At 30.4% G+C, this 17,107-nt stretch overlaps 1 protein-coding gene across 1 annotated transcript in view; it reads right to left on the reverse strand.

Moving 5' to 3' along the window:
• The window catches only part of LOC149417296 (atrial natriuretic peptide receptor 1-like), a 513,733-nt gene extending 501,400 nt beyond the window's left edge, over window positions 1-12,333 (reverse strand). Inside the window, exon 1 of the mRNA XM_089640190.1 lies at window positions 11,964-12,333. The gene's annotated coding sequence lies outside the window, so the exon portion shown is untranslated. The remainder of the gene's footprint in view (window positions 1-11,963) is intronic.
• Window positions 12,334-17,107: the final 4,774 nt, after the last annotated feature.

Consider the following 17,107-nt stretch of genomic DNA (forward strand, 5'->3'; position numbering starts at 1 on the left):
CAAACTAGAAGTTCAATTCCTGTATATTCCCGTCCTTAATCCTTATCCTATATTTCCTCCTCCTCACCCCTCACCCTCCTCTATTTTAATATTTTCTAACTAAAGAAGAAATTAATTTAAGAGAACATCTCTATGACATTGTATACCTTACCATTAACTATTCATCAGTGGAAAGTTCATAATTGGCATAATTAACTATATTATTATTGTATCATTTTATAATTAAAGATTTGCTGTCAACTTTTCCTAAAATGTATAAATAAATAAATAAATAAATAACTGTCTATATTTATCATTATTGTGATTATTTTTAAGAAATTCGAAAAATATTTTACGAAAATTTTACAAAATTATTATTTCCTCAAACGTAAGACGTAAAAATATACGAACTACAACAATAATCTTACGAAAAAAATTAAAATATTAAAAAAGAATCAGTGATTGCAAAAAATAATGCCAACATTCTCGTGAATAATTCTCATGTTCGTAAATCAGTAGCCTTGATTACATAATTGTGTATTTTTGTGTACTTCTAGCAATAAACATCTGTTTTCTTTACGATACCAATGGAACAGTGTATTGATGTTTGGCAAGTAGATTTGCGTTTGCGATCGAACATTGCTAAGAAAATAACAAATATCGGATAAAAATAAAACATATAATTTTTTATGGCCATATGGTGGCATTACATGAAACTGTTGTTGTCGGTTAGATAAATAATTGAATACTGGTTGAAGGTCTGTTGTTCGCAAAACGATTCATATTATATTTTAAATTATTACATGCATTTTTGTCATAAAAATAAATATATTTAATACCCATAATAACAATATTGTATAAAAAAATGATTATTAACTCATTTATTGTGTTATTACAACTACACTTATTTATCTGATTTTATTGATTGACAGTGATATTTTTCTTGGGAAATTTTTTTTATTTGTTTTATTTTATGAATTGTTATTTCCTGATACAGCAGGTATCCTGGGTTGAACTGGTGGTGACTTATATAAATAAGTAGAAAAATAATCTTAACACAATATAAAAGAGAAAATAGAACGAAGTGAAAAAAATTACGATACCGAAGTACATTTTTATGTTGACGAATAGATTTTCTAATGCGACTTAAGATATGCTATTTTCGATTTGCCTCCAAAACGATATGTTTGTTTTTGAAATTTGAATTCAGCTGCCCTGACGTCACATCGAGTGACAGCTGTCTTACCAGACATTGACGGTCTCTACGTCAAAATGACGTTGTAGCCAGTTGGAACCGGTGCAGAGTGTACGGCTTAAGATCGTTTTATCTAAATAAATAAATTCATAAATTTCCAAAAAGTTCTTCACTGATTGCTTATAATATGAAACGCTTACAATTTTAACGCAACGTAAACTTTGAATACACGTTTGTTTATATATACGTATATTACATAGATGTCACCTGAAACGGGTAAAAAGAAGCTATTTTAAAAACAGTATCATCTGTTGGACGTAAAATCAACATGTGCTATCGTTTCTCTAACTGCACAGAAAGCAAAGCTGTTACTAATAAAAATATTAATACTACTTTTTTTTGTTGTTTGTTTTTGGGGTGTTATGCCGTGTTGCGCTAACTCCTTCTTTAGCCGACACATCTTCGGATCTACCGGATCTGCCCTGATGATGGACACTGCAACGCTGTCCGAAACGTCGGCTAAAGAAGGAGCTAGCGCAACACGGCATAACACCCCAAAAACAAACAACAAAAATGCTTTTGGCCGTGAGAATCTAAAAACTTACCTATTAATACTACATATATATAAATGTTCGTTTTTGCAAAATCCTAAATTTTTCGAAAGTTCTGCACAATTGCTTATAATATGATATGCTTACAATTTTAAAACAACGTTAAATTCGAACACACGTGTGTTTATATATACGTATATTACATAGTCACCCGAGACAGGTAAAAACAACCTTTTTTAAAACAGCATCATCTGATCCATAGCAACGCGTCGGGGGTAATGCTATTACTAATGAAAATGTTAATACAGGTTTTCCAATAAGAGGTGTTATTTTGAAATTCAATCGTAAAAGATCAATAGTTTCGTTGCTTGTGTGGCATGTAGCGCCGTCTTGTTGAAAGTAAACGTTATCCAGATCAATACCATCCAATTCCAGCCATAAAAAATCATTAATCATCTCTCAATAGTGCAATCCATTCACCGTAGCTGTTGCTCCAGCCTCATTTTTGAAAAAGTAAGGTCTAATGACTCCGAAGGACCATAAACCGCACCATACAGTCACACGTTGAAGATAAAGAGGCTTTTCAACAATAATTCTTGGGTTTTCCGAGCCCCAGATGCGACAATTTTTCTTATTGACGAAGCCACCGCGGTGGAAATGGGCCTCATCACCCAAGATGCTTTGCATTTGATTCACTCAAGTGAATTTTAATAATTTCAATGCCTTGTTGAAGCGTGTATCGTTCCATTTTTATCAATGACGTACTTTTCACTTTTCAAGTGTCAAAAAATAACAGCTCCAAAAGTAACATCTACTGAAATAGTGGGCTATTCAAAGTAACACCACTTATTGGAGAACCCTTTACTACATATTCTTAGTATGATAATCATAATCAGAATAATAAACTTGAAATCTTCCACATATTTTTCACCTTTTTCAACCTTACCCGACGGTAAAGACTACATTTAGGTTCAACATTGACTAATTAATTGTAAACAGCTGTCAAACGCAAATGTCAGGATCACAAACAAATAATGTTATCGGGAATGAACTGAGTCGATAACACTTTTTGATAAGGATTTAGCATTGTGAGAAAGAGGTGCGGTGAAAAAACAAACAAGTTAAATAATATTATGGTAACAAAAATGACTCAAATGACTCAAATAGCAACTATTAGACGAAATTATGTAGGTGTATCGTGCCATTTATTTCCTGTTCACTTGTAGCGCGTGTTATTTGTGTATTCGATGCAATTGCAAAAAATATGTTTAAATATAAACTGGATTATTATAGTTGATAAAATATTTGTGTAAAACAAACCTATAAATAATATACTTGTTGATTTAGAGTCGGTTGGGTTACGCTCATAATTTGCTAATGATATTTTTTTTATTTCAGCTGTACAAAGACATTTCGTTCTTAATATATTGATTGTAAAATAATTTTAAAAGGGTTGCTGTAAAAAAAAATTTCAGTATAAAATTTATTGATATGTGTGTAGGTCCATCCATTGAGTGACCTCGAGTCAACGAAAACTTATAATTTATTGATGTGTGTGTAGGTCCATCCATTGAGTGATCTTGATATAACGCAAACTTATAATTTATTGATTTTTGTGTAGGTCCATCCATTGAATGACCTCGAGTCAACGCAAACTTATAATTTATTGATTTTTGTGTAGGTCCATCCATTGAATGACCTTGAGTCAACGCAAACTTATAATTTATTGATGTGTGTGTAGGTTCATCCATTGAGTGACCTTGATATAACGCAAACTTATAATTTATTGATGTATGTGTTGGGCCATCCATTGAGTGACCTTGAGTCAACGCAAACTTTTCTATAAACGCTTGTTATTGTAAGGAAATAAAAGCATAATGAGAGAGCTGTCAAATATGCATACTTCGATTACAATAGGTTGTATCTTCTCTGACCACATATATTATGTGATCATATGTGATCATTTGCATACTCCAATTAGATTTTCTGCGGCTCTATGGGTCTACTACTTTTCGGATAGGTATTGTCGAAACAATAATTTCATTCAGTTTCGATTCAGAAATAAAATTTATAACGAATTTTGAATTTGTATTCATTTCACATTTTAGTAAAAGTCCTATGAACATTCTTTGGGAAAATTTGTTAAGAAGTCGTATTTTTTAATAAAAAAATTGATTTATCTACAAAAATAATATTTCACGGATGTAGGTAAGATATCATCATTTTAATAAATTCACCGAACGCATATGAAACTATGCGCCTCGTTTCAGGTTGATTTTAATTTCTGTATAAATTTTCCGTATCAAAACATGTGCTCCCATGATTTACTTAATTAAAAATGATTTCATGCTGGCTATGAATGCTGATTTTCATATTTAAAAAAGATTGATTGTGTTAACAGCTGTTTAGCCAGCTAACGTGACTGAACTAAAAACTCTGCATAATTGTATTGTTTCAACAATGTTTAAATAATATAATGGTAATACGGACATATGAAAAACAAGAAAAATTTCATTCGCAAAACCAAAATATATTAAATTGCTTCCGTAGTAATGAATATTTTTCGGAACATCGGAAAACAATTATAAAGATTTATATTATTTTTTTATTAAAAATAGCTGTTTACATACAACAGATGTCACCTGTCACAGGTGACACCAATATATCTAAAAACACACTCATATTCCAATGCAATGTTGTGTCAAAATTTCAAAGCAATCGTTTCGGAGAATTTGAACAATTCATCAAATTTCAACGTTTATTTTCGGGTTCTGTGAAAAACTTATTCAAGTTTTGTTATTATATCATTGTAGGCTAGTTGCTTGACAAAACTGAAATAAAAACAGAACTTGAAAAAATCTTTCACAGAACTTGAAAATGAACGTTGAAATTTGATGAATTGTTCAAATTCTCCGAAACAACCCGTCCTAAAGAGATTTAAGATTTTGAACAAATTAACATTTATATTTTTATTTATATAGAATAATATTGTTATTTTTAATGTTACGTAAATTTGTAAGGTTACCGCCGCCAAAATTATGTCACAGTTTATTTGAAGCTATGAAATAATTTTACTGACTCCAATATAAAGTGATGCGTGTGAAATTTTGTGGAAATCTTTTTCGGTTTTATAAGTTTTTTGTTTATGTGTTACAAAATAGGTATAGCGAACATAGAACTACAATTAGAGGTGCTACTGCTAACTAACATGCCGTCGAAACTTGTTCCACTATTAGAAAGCGATAAGCGGTGCTCTAAGGCAAAATTCGGTAGTTTTAGTTAGAACGTTGGGAGAGTTGGAGGTAAAAACTTGGAACCAATTTTTTTCGCTTCACGTCTCATCTAAATAGAATAGATAAATGCTCGAGTATTGAATAAGATTAATAACAGAAACAAGAGCGACGCAGTGCGTAACGTCTGACTCAGAATTATACAAAGGGAACGGGGACATCTTACTCACGGCATAATGAAGTGAATCAAAAACGTATATGGGGTTACGTCGATAATTGGAATAAAATACAACAACAATAAGAACATTTAAAAAGTAATATGGCATTTCATCCCCCCTCCCCGCCGCTTGAGAAAAAAAACGTACAAAAACAAAAAAGTGGTTTAAAAGAAAGTTGTGTTTAAATTGTAATTGTTAAAAGGAAATGCTTTTACGAATTATAATAAAAATACCAATTTCGATTGTATCTGTAACTTCGGTTAGATGAACTCTAGAACTCAGATTTGCTTCGAATTTAAGTGTAATTTTCAAAATAGGAAATGTTTTTATGTTGAATTGAATTTGAACAAATTCAGACAAGCGATTAAGTACCTAACTATAATAACTCACTTTTAATTGTCTTTTCTACTACTACTTGTTTGTACGTATTAAAAACAGTGTCATGACTAACGAACCAACTGATAAAATGGGTTATATAAAATTACAACTTTTTTGTAGTCAAGAGAAAAACGTTGATAATTTTACTAAAGCTGATTTTTAGAATTTTAATGAAATTTAGATTTTTAATGAAAGCCAATCTTCGATGGGAGAAGATACCAGTAATCTAAGAAGCAGCGTAGATATTTGAACGAAAATAGATTCGTTTTTTTAGTTGTGTTTTAGGAATGTGTGAAATACGAATGTCATCTCAAAATAATTGTCCGGTTCGTGGCGCAAATAATGTGCTGTCTCAAAAACGAGTTCCGCCAGTCGCGGGTCGCGGTCGTTAGGTTTTGGGTACCCGCTGCGTTACGACATGTCAAATGCGCGACGTATCAGCAAAAATACATTGAATAACAGCAGTCAGTAGTGTCACGAAGCGGACGATAGCAAATTCTAAACTAGAATAGACAGTGCTGTCAGTATATCTTACTTGATGATGTTTAGAAAACGTAGGGTTAAGAAAATTTAAAGAAATCATCTAATCTGTTACACGAAAACGAAAATTTGTTGGTTCCTCTGTGTGTTCCCTTTTTGCGAGAAGTAATTTAGATTGTAATTTATGATTTTGTGTAAAGCCTTAATGTTGTAAATTTTGTAATAAAGTCTTTTTGTATTTTTAATAAAGTGTTTTTTTAGGCCGTCCTTTTTAATCGAAAAATGAAAGAATAAGTTCTATTTTTTTTATTCGGTACCATCGTTAATTTTCACATTATTTGTGAATTTCACGATATCTTTAGTACCTTTTCAATTTTTTATGATAAATTTTGTAGGTACAATTTACAATACTATTTTTAAAATAGTCATCAATTTAACTCAATAGGTAGTTCATAAGCATGAATATTAAATTTTATAATATTATGTACAAATATTTATTATTAATAATATAATGTATTTATAAACATATATTTACATTGGAATTGAACATGTACATCCCGTAGACAAACTGCTTAATTGTAGTTTAATGCGATATAAATATATTAAAACGTCTTTTATTTTTCTTAATTTTTCCATTATTTGTCCCAAAGTAATACGTTGCATGACGTTTGAAAATGAAACACCATAAATACAAGAAAATCTGAGAAAAAATGCGTTGATGTTGAAACATTTAAAAGTTTTTCGATATTTAATTATCTATCTAAGTACCTACATTATACTATATGGTATATCTGAATCTAGAGTAAGCACATAGGAGAGGAAAATAATTTTCTCTTATTTAATGAAATTTTCTCGTAAACAAGACGTAAGTGCTTTTCTAGAACAGTGGGAAGAAAATTAGATTTTATCTCCCATTCCCAACATCCTGTGAAAAAATACAATTATTTAGCCAAGAATTACGTAAAACTTCGGCCTGGTAATAAAATTGCACTTATTTCCAAAAATACCTACATCAATTTTATGAAAATCAGAGAGCTTTTGTAAAAGCATTTGATAGATTTGTAGAAAAACTTTGATTTGAGCTCCATTTACACCCTTTCCACCAATGGGTGCAGGGTTTATAGTTGGCAAATGATAAATATACCAAATATGAACAATTCCAAATAGTGGTTATAAGTTATGAGATACTATTGTTCATATTTTGCATACGTTTGATTAAAAAACTTTAGAGATTATTTGTAAGTCGTGAATATTTAAAACACGAGATAAGATATTACCAGTCACATAGTACTACATAATTTAAAAACAATACAAATAATAATACACAATAAAAACTCTTAGAATGGATAAAACGTATGGTGTTTTCATGGCTGTGACAATATTGGGAAACTGAAAATTGTGGAAAAAAATAACTAGTCAAGCCCCAAAATCAATGAAATATATCAACTGTAGAGAACCTTAGGACAAATAATAATCCCTAAACTTAATACTACAACACCTCAACATCATTACACATACTCAGCAATAAAATGCTTTAACGAACTCCCTATAGAAATACAATCCGAGAGGAATTATGAAATTTTTAAACTAAAACTCAAAAAACATTTTACAATTAAATAATTTTTAAGTATGTGTTACGATGTGCCAACCTATATTTCCATTATGTACAAAACAAATGCCATCTTATATTTTTCATTATGTATAAAAAAAAATTCATTATGTACAAAAAAAAATGCAACTTTTATTTTCATTATGTATAAAAAAAGTAGTCCTTCATGCATCCAAATTGTAACAACTGATAAGTATGTATAGTACTGTCAATTTGATAGTGCTCCCTCCCTAAACACGAGAATTTCTCAATTAGGGAGGTATTGTTACCACTAATATTATATATTATATATATTGGTTAATTATGTATTATATGTATATTGGTTAGTAAATAAAAAAAACTGTGAAATTTTTATTTTATGGTGACTGTTTCCCCAAGAGAGCTAAAGGGGTTAAATAATAAGTAAATGGGTGCATTGTAAAATTTTTACTTAAAACAAATTTATATTCCTTCGAAAAAAATCTTTCACAAAAATTACCATGAATTTGCATATAAAACTAATGTTTAAATGGGTACATCTGTATGGCAAAAATTACGGTTTTGTGATACTTGTTAAATAATGTTAAAACGTTTCGTTTCCTCTTCCATTATATATAAATATATGTAACTTTATATATATTTAGATAACTCTATATTTTACAAAAATAAACCAATTATATTTCGATTTACACTAACCGCCACAACACGGGCCAAGTTTGCTGGTCAAAGGTTTTGAGCACCGTGAAAAACATGTACATTTACAGAATATAGATATTTAAAAACAAGTTTGACGTTGAAAATTGCAAACTTAATTGAAAACTGTCATAAGTTTGTCACTTTTAAACCCAAAACATATGAATGTTTTACAGAAAGAGGCAAAAACACTTGTATATCTTTTCAATTTTGCTGTTTTTCCGTGACTTGTTCTAATAATTTGGCTCAACTCTGTACATTGTATGTTAATATCAAGAATTTGTAGATGTGCTATAAATATGAGCGAGTCGGTATAGCGCGACGGTGTGATAACAACACAACATGTGCGGATAACATTTATTTCAGTCGCATTTCTGTCAACGTATTATTGGTTCAAGGACTTAAAGCTGCGAAGAGGCTTGGTATTGACATTGCGCTGAGAAGCTAAGATAGCGTAGAGTAGTTAGTAACTGGCTCACATGTCTTGTTCACATTGACCGAATGATCTGACATTAGCATCGCCTGTCTCAAAGCATTCATTAGATTACTGAGCATATTTTGAAAGAAATTTCAATTCAAATTGAGGAGATTTTATCTATCATTGACGATTGGCATCATTTTTAAGTTTTGACGCCAAATCTTGGCCCGTTTTGGCAGTTAACAAATTGTTGTCAGCTTTCAAGCATAGCGTTAATATTGTTAAGCTTGTCAGCTGTTCACAATTTGATCAAAAACTAAGAAAAGGTTGTTACATAAAATAAGAAAATTAATTCATAAAATTTCAGAGTAATATTCAAGTTCTGTGAAAGTCCCATCAAAGTTATGTTATAATCCAAGTACTGTCAAACAACCGACCAAAGATGAAATAACTACAGAACGGTTCAAAATACAAAAAAAAAATCAAAATGGTACAAATCCAGTATTTCAGCGTTTTTGACAGTGATATAATTAATGTGGTGGGAAGTTCACTCAAACTTGGTTTTTTTCACAGAATTGGAACAATTCATCAAATTCCAAAGAAAAAATTCATGTTCCGTGAAAGTTTTATTCAAGTTCTGATTATATTTAATCATGGGTCGGTTGTTTCACAGTACTATGATAATAACAGAAAATAAATGTGACTTTCACAGAACTTGAAACTGAAACTGAACTGTTCAAATTCTGTGAAACAAACCGTCCTTGGTACCTAGATACTTGAATTATTTCATATCACAACAGTTAAGCACCTACCTAAATATTCTATTTAACATGATCGCTACATAGATCACTTGTTAATTTGTATTCATTTATAATAGTGAGTCATTGCTTGTTGAAAATTAACGTTAAGCCGTTGAAAACAGATCAAGTTTTTGATTCATAAATATATTCCTTAATCTACAATTTATTGATTGTCAGTTAGGTAAACTATTTATTTTACCAAAAATATATGAATAAAAATAATATATTTTACCTTTTTAAGTAGTTTGATAGTTCAGCGAATATTCTTTTCGACATTGGGCATTAATATTAACCACACTGACGAGATCAATCATAGAAATGTGTTAGGGACGTTTCTGTGTGGCCGAGGTAAGATCATTTTTCCTTACTTCTGAGGAAATCAATTGATCATTTTAAAATATATAAATTTCAATCGACAAAAATTTGCTCGATTGTTCGATTGAAATATACAATTCGATAATTTTCAACTTTTTTTTCATCGTGCCTGAAAACTCAAGCAATAGCCATTGCTACCACTTGTTAAAGATACCACACGGCAGAATAGGTGTTTTAGCACAACATAGCACGACAGGAAGAATGGTGATATCGAATAAATATTTTAAAACAGTAATTATATTTATTTATTTTTTTAAATATCACTAGCTGACGTGTACCCGGCGTTGATCGATTTTTCTCTACTTTCCATAAATAATGTATTATTGTACATAAGCCTTTCTCTAAATGATAGTGAAAACCCTATCAAATCCGTTGAGTAGTTTAGAAGATCTAAGAGCACAAACAGACAGACGCGGACAGTGACTTTATTTTAGTAAATAGAGGTTCACATGTTTATGAATACCTACCTATCGTGTGTATGAAATTTTGTACTGTAAATGAATAATTGATCTGACAGCTAAAAATAAGTGAATAAAAAAAATCAAGCACCGAAACTGATACAAAACCAAACATGACATAAACCAATAACTTTAAACTAACCTAACAGCATATCGACAGCCATTCATGTGAATCGTGTTGGTATCCGTATTTTATCAGCGTATAATAAAGCTCAGCAGTCTGTTGTCATTTTTTGACATTTTTTCATTTCAACTAATGTGAAAAATGGCGTATCGCTTAATCATTTGTAATTTAAATGATCGTACAACACTATTGCGTAAACAATCATAAATTTAAAAATAAAATTCATCATAATTATTCGATATAAGTTCAATAAATTTGAATATTTCCTTATCACTCCGTTTCTTATTAAAAAATTTAAAAAACTTATTCTTAAATATACGAGATTTTATTTTTCGTTTGCTCAAATTCCTGGTACATTCTGCCATTTTTTTGCTAAATAAACAATAATAATTTTAGCAAAGAATTCATCATCGGATATATTAAATAATGTTATGTAGGTATTGTTAAAAATCATTTAGAAATACTTGTATACATCTTTTTAGCCTGAAATTATCGGTGGAAAGACAAGAAATATTGACAAATTATTAGCTGAACGTGCATATACATTTTGACTCAACTTAATTACAACTTGAGATGGAAAATTTTCATTCAAAATACGGATAATTTTACGGTAAATACACAAAAAATGGGGACACGCTTAATAAACACATTTTATTTTTCAATAACTTTATGGTGGTTAGATAATATTGAGAAGTATTTCAGTTTTCGGAAATGTAAAATAATGCATTTTAATAGTTATTTCCTTAAAATTAAAAACTGATTATTACTTGGCGGCCATTGTTATTGATATCAAATTATATAGGTTAGTTTTTTCTTCTCTTATTTTTAAATTAAATATTAGTCTATGACACTAAAAAAGGTTCTGAATTTGTCAATTTGGATTTAATCAAACCAAAAATATATAAGAACTAGCAACACAAAAAACAATTTAAATTATTAGATCAAAATGGCGTGAAGAAAATGCATTTTTTAAAGAAATAGCTACTAAAATTAATTATTTTAAATTTTCTGAACCAGAAATACTTACTTCCTAATGTTATCTAACTGATACATAGTGGTTTTTCTATTAAAAGTGCGTATTGACCGAGTCCCTATTATATGCACATTTACCAAAACTAAACTGTCACTACAAAAATAATGGCCGCCAAGTGAACAAACAATTTAAAGATAAACGAAATATTTATTAAAATACAACGTAAAAAATAGTCGTCGTTTACAATTATTAAGTTGAATCCAAGTGTTCTTACTAAGTATGTCCAGTAACCTAAACTTTTCAAGAATTATAAAATATGGTGTAGTTTTTGTTGAAATCACTTACAAAAACTTGCTTTTTAAAGGCAATTTTGATTGTTTGGTAATTTTTCGATGTTTATAACTGGTGTCGCCTATTGGGCAAATATAATAATATTGCGAAATGCATATATCAAATAACATAAATAAAAATATGAAAACTAGTTTGTCAAACTTGATAAATACCTTTGTGAAACTTTCTTGTTTGGAGATAAAAATACCTCGAGTCGTCAATAGAAGAAGTTGATCACTTTCTGATGTTAGAATATTATTTAAATATTATTCAATGCCAGATCAGGGTCGCAGAAACAGCAGAATAAATATATCTATTACAAATCACACACAAAAACTCACAATATTAAAACACTCTGTAAAAACTGTAACTCTTCTAACTTTGTGAAAAACAGAATCACATAATCTGTACACTGTCACTTTGCACTGATTTTAGATTTCAACAATTTATTTATTTTGGTATAATGTGAACTTGGATATTTCTTCCGCACAAATAATACTTCGTGAGCTATTCGCGGAGCGGGTTACGCGACACGGCCAATCGCTTCGGCGGACGCACGAAAACTGAAGCAAAAGGCTAAACTCCACGCGACCAACAGATTCGCTTTTCAAATTCAAACTTGGAACGGAAATTCAACAAACTGCGCGCGAGAACCCGAATATATTTTTTTCCTTCTAGAATCTTCTATAAACCTTATTGGTTTTATGTTATTTAAAATATAAATTATATTGACATTCCTTGCTGTATGGAATGCGAACAACACTAAAGACATAAACTGATGGAAGTGTGTTGTGGGCTTATCTGTGCATGCAATAAAGTCAATGTTATCTTACTTTGTGTGAAATTGATCATTAATTTCCAAATATTGAAAATATTTCTTAACTAGCAAACATTTTGGCAGACTGATTTACTCGTATCTTTCTCTACGAATCCAAAAAAAATCAATTTAATTTGTAAAATTTATGTTTTTTGTAATTATTTAATACCTTTTACATAATCTATCTGAATGTCTTTGGAGTGCTGGCAAGCGAGCGGCGTAACTTTGTTTATTATACAAATCTACGGTTTATTTCTGATATTGATGAAATTTTGCACACTTGGCCTTCAAAACAAGGAAGATCACTGTTTACACGAGATCTCTTCCCAACCCCCTTTTCCACCCCTCAAAGCATAATTTTGATCTTTACACTCTCGCCGTTCAAAATAAGGAAAAAATTAATATTTTCAAAAAACTCAAGAGTGAAAAAACAAACATTTGAATTTATTTCTAGAATAAATTCAAATTCTTCTGTCTGGAGCATAGAAATCTACAGGCCTTGTAAAAAACTGGCGTCATTAATTCTTTATTTAAATCGGTTTTGATTATGCTTCTTGGTATCTTCGCTTTGTCTCTCTCACACTTGTCTTATATTGTATAACGTCATGATCATGGAACAATTCGTCAAAGGATGAAATACAGTTTTCTATTTGAAATTTAATGCCTGAGTTACGAGACTTTTTAATAGCGCCCACATCCTATTTATTGTGTTCTTCTTTATTCTATGTTAAATGATAAAAATATTTAACAATACCTACCTAATGTATTATTAATGTAGAGAGCGGCAGTCATAAAACAACATAAACAAGGGTTTAGGTGTACTGCTATTGAAAACCGAATTTGATTTATTATATTTTTACACTGGCTTAATGATAATTCACCTTGATAAAAGAAAATGTTTTAGCATACCCAATGCTATAAATTAACAAGCTATCTTTCTACTTTTCCCATGTTAGTAATAAATTAATAATTATTATCTCTAAATAGTATAAAACAAAATTGCCATCCGGGTCTGTCTGTTAGTTCTTCTAAATTACGCAAGGGATTTTGATAGGGTTTTCAATATCATTTAGAAATTTTTTTCAGGAAGATTTCTAAATAAAATGCATGCCTATTATTTTAATAAAAGTCTATGTAAAAGTCTATATAAAAGTTTATGTTTTATAATCAAGTCGTAAAAAAATATTTTCGTGCTCTTACCGAACGCTAGCTAAATCTTATGAGATCATCACAACCTCAAAACTTTATCCCAAACCGTTCATGAATCCCCGTTCAAATCCGGGTACACGTCAGCTAATTCTTAAAGTTACTCTTTGATTGTTTTCTGTAGAATTTTAAAAGTTTTTATTTCTTAAATAATAGTGTAGTTTATATAAAATTTCGCTATAAAAATAAATGTAGCAATTAACTATTTTATGATAATTTAATTTATTTTATGTATTTTTTTATTGTAATAATAACTATTTAATAAACTCTCATATTTTTAATTTCTTCTATATTTACATATTTGTCTATAGTTATTTTTTAAATTTGTTTATTTTCATTATCCTGAAGAAGAAGCCATTGTCTTTGAAACATGTAGATTATTATTGATAAGTGGTGTATAAAAAGAATTTAATTTTCATATAATTAAAATGACACCACAAATTAATTTTAACTATTGAAGAAGTAATATTTTGCAACTATTGAAGAAATAATATTTTGCAACTATTGAAGAAATAATAGTTTGCAACTATTGAAGAAATAATATTTTGCAACTATTGAAGAAATAATATTTTCCAACTATTGAAGAAATATTATTTTCCAACTATTTAGGACATAATATTTTCCAACTATTGAAGAAATAATAGTTTGCAACTATTGACGAAATAATATTGCGCAACTATTGAAGAATGTTATCGAGTTTTCAGATTTCCACAAACAATTTTTTAGTCGAGTTTACCTCAAAATTGTGGTTTGCTCAAATATAATATTGTTGCCAGTCATGTCGTGTGGTTTGACAATGCTATTTGGTGGATGTTTTGACAATACTGCGGTCTTTTGTATTATAACATTACCTGCATCAAAAACATTTTTTTAAATTCAGATGTTCGTGGATCAATAAATTGGTTATCATTTTACGAAGCGTGGAACAATTTTCCGTCCTCTACAAGACTAGCAAGCTGGAGGTCGCAGGTTCAAATCCCAACTTGTGCAAGTAAATTTTATTTGATTTAATTTTTTTTTTTCTTTCTTTCCTTTATCCAATTTCCATACCTTCCTCACTACCTTCAGCCTCACAACATAACCTCAATTGAGGATGCCATAGTCTCACTGGCTTCAGACGGTTGGGAGTTCGGGAGCTGTTGTTACTCTTGTGCGGTTTCTCATAAAAATAATAATAATATAAAGAAACCATGGGTCTTTCCAAAACCCATATTATACAGGGTTTTTCAATAAGAGATGTTATTTTGAATAGCCCGCTATTTCGGTATATGTTACTTTTGAAGCTGTCATTTTTTGACATTTGACTAGTTGAAACTACGCCATTTATAAAAATGGAATGATATACGCTTTAACAACGCATTGAAATTATTAAAATTCACTTGAGTGAATCAAATGCAAATCATCTTGAGTGATGAGACCCATTTCCACCTCGGTGGCTTCGTCAACAAGCAAAATTGTCGCATCTGGGGCTCGGAAAACCCAAGAAGTATTGTTGAAAAGCCTCTCTATCCTCAACGTGTGACTGTTTGGTGCGGTTTATGGTCCGGCGGAGTCATTGGACCTTACCTTTTCAAAAATGAGGCTGGAGCAACAGTTACGGTGAATGGATTGCGCTATCGAGAGATGATTAATGATTTTTTATGGCCGAAATTGGATGGTATTGATCTGGACAACGTTTACTTTCAACAAGACAATGCTATGTGCCACACAAGCAACGAAACCATTGATCTTTACGATTGAATATCAAAATAACACCTCTTATTGGAAAACCCTGTTGTAATTCCATTTCATCAAAAAGACCATCCATACATCATCCCCAAAGATGATATTTTGGAAACTGTTTTCATACCAACCTTCTGTGTGGGGTTAATGTGAAAAAAAACTTCTTAAATAACAATTTATGAAAGACGACATTGAAATTTTAATTTCAAATTCGTTTAGAATGTTTTCTTTCGCTGCTTTTCGCGGTCATTTCGGCTTAAATTTATGACATTACCTTTGACGAACGTTACGGAAATTGTTGTCAGGTAAACGGAAAAGTTTTGCGTTCCACGAAATTGATGGCATAACAAACAAACTTCTGAAAAGTTGCTTTGAATATACGCGCTATCACTGATATAATTACGCTGCGCAGACGGAAAAAAATAGAAGAATAAAACAGATTTATTAAATTCTTTCCTAACAAAAAATAAAAGAAAAGAAGTGAAATCCGATAGTAATTTGGAATCGAACGCTTTATCGTTGACGGTGTTCACGAATTTATGTATTTGTAACACCTCATGTTTTATCGATGCCGGGAAGGCAAAAGGGCGTAAGCGACGTTTTTGTCAAACTGTGTTAATCGTACAGTTATGATTAGAATTATTGTTTGTTCGAAACTGTATATTAAACTATTTTTTTGCTGAATTGTCGCTTAAGCTCTTTCACCTTTTTGGCGTCGATATTATATCCTACTAGACTAGATTATCGATGCCGTAAAGGCAAAAGGGCGTAAGCGACAATTTTTGTCAAACTGTGTTAATCGTACAGCTTTGATTAGAATTATTGTCTGGTCGCAACTGTATATTAAACTATTTTTTTACTGAATTGTCGCTTAAGCTCTTTTACCTTTTCAGCATCGATATTATATCCTACTAGACTAGATTATCGAAACCGAAAGCGCAAAAAGGCGTAAGCGACAATTTTGTCACAATGTGTATATCGTACAGTTTTCATTAGAACTATTGTCTAGTCGAAACTGTATATTGAACTCATTTTTTACTGAATTGTCGCTTAAGCTCTTTTACCTTTTCGAAATCGATATTATACCTACAAGACTCTGAAATTGAATACATTGGTGCAATTTGTTCCGAATATATCTATGTATTCATTTTCTGTACTCATAGTAATGCGCTAAAGTACATATATCTGAACAGCGCTGCCCGTGGCAGGTAAATAATTTACAATACCATTATCATCTCTCCCCGGATCTGCATACAACTATTTACATTGAATTTTCTTAGGTACAGGTATTCTTAATTATAATTTAAATTTCTGGTAGTAAAAACCATTACTGTTGCGATATTCTTTAAGTTATGCAGTATTTTAACTAGAACTATAATCAATATGTATTTTAATTCCTTTTAATAATCAATGTAGTGAACAGGTCATAAAGAACAATGAATTTTTAATACTTTAAAAAAAAATTCCAGTATGTATTCCCTTTTTTATTAATTTTATTTGATTGTTTTTTTTTCTTTGGACTCCATTAGCATTTTTTAAAATGGTTTTGCATTTAAATATGAATTATTTGTT

The sequence above is a fragment of the Hesperophylax consimilis genome, chromosome 15, assembly GCF_061612785.1.
Source record: "Hesperophylax consimilis isolate HC1 chromosome 15, BYU_Hcon_1.0, whole genome shotgun sequence".
Classification (NCBI taxonomy): domain Eukaryota; kingdom Metazoa; phylum Arthropoda; class Insecta; order Trichoptera; family Limnephilidae; genus Hesperophylax; species Hesperophylax consimilis.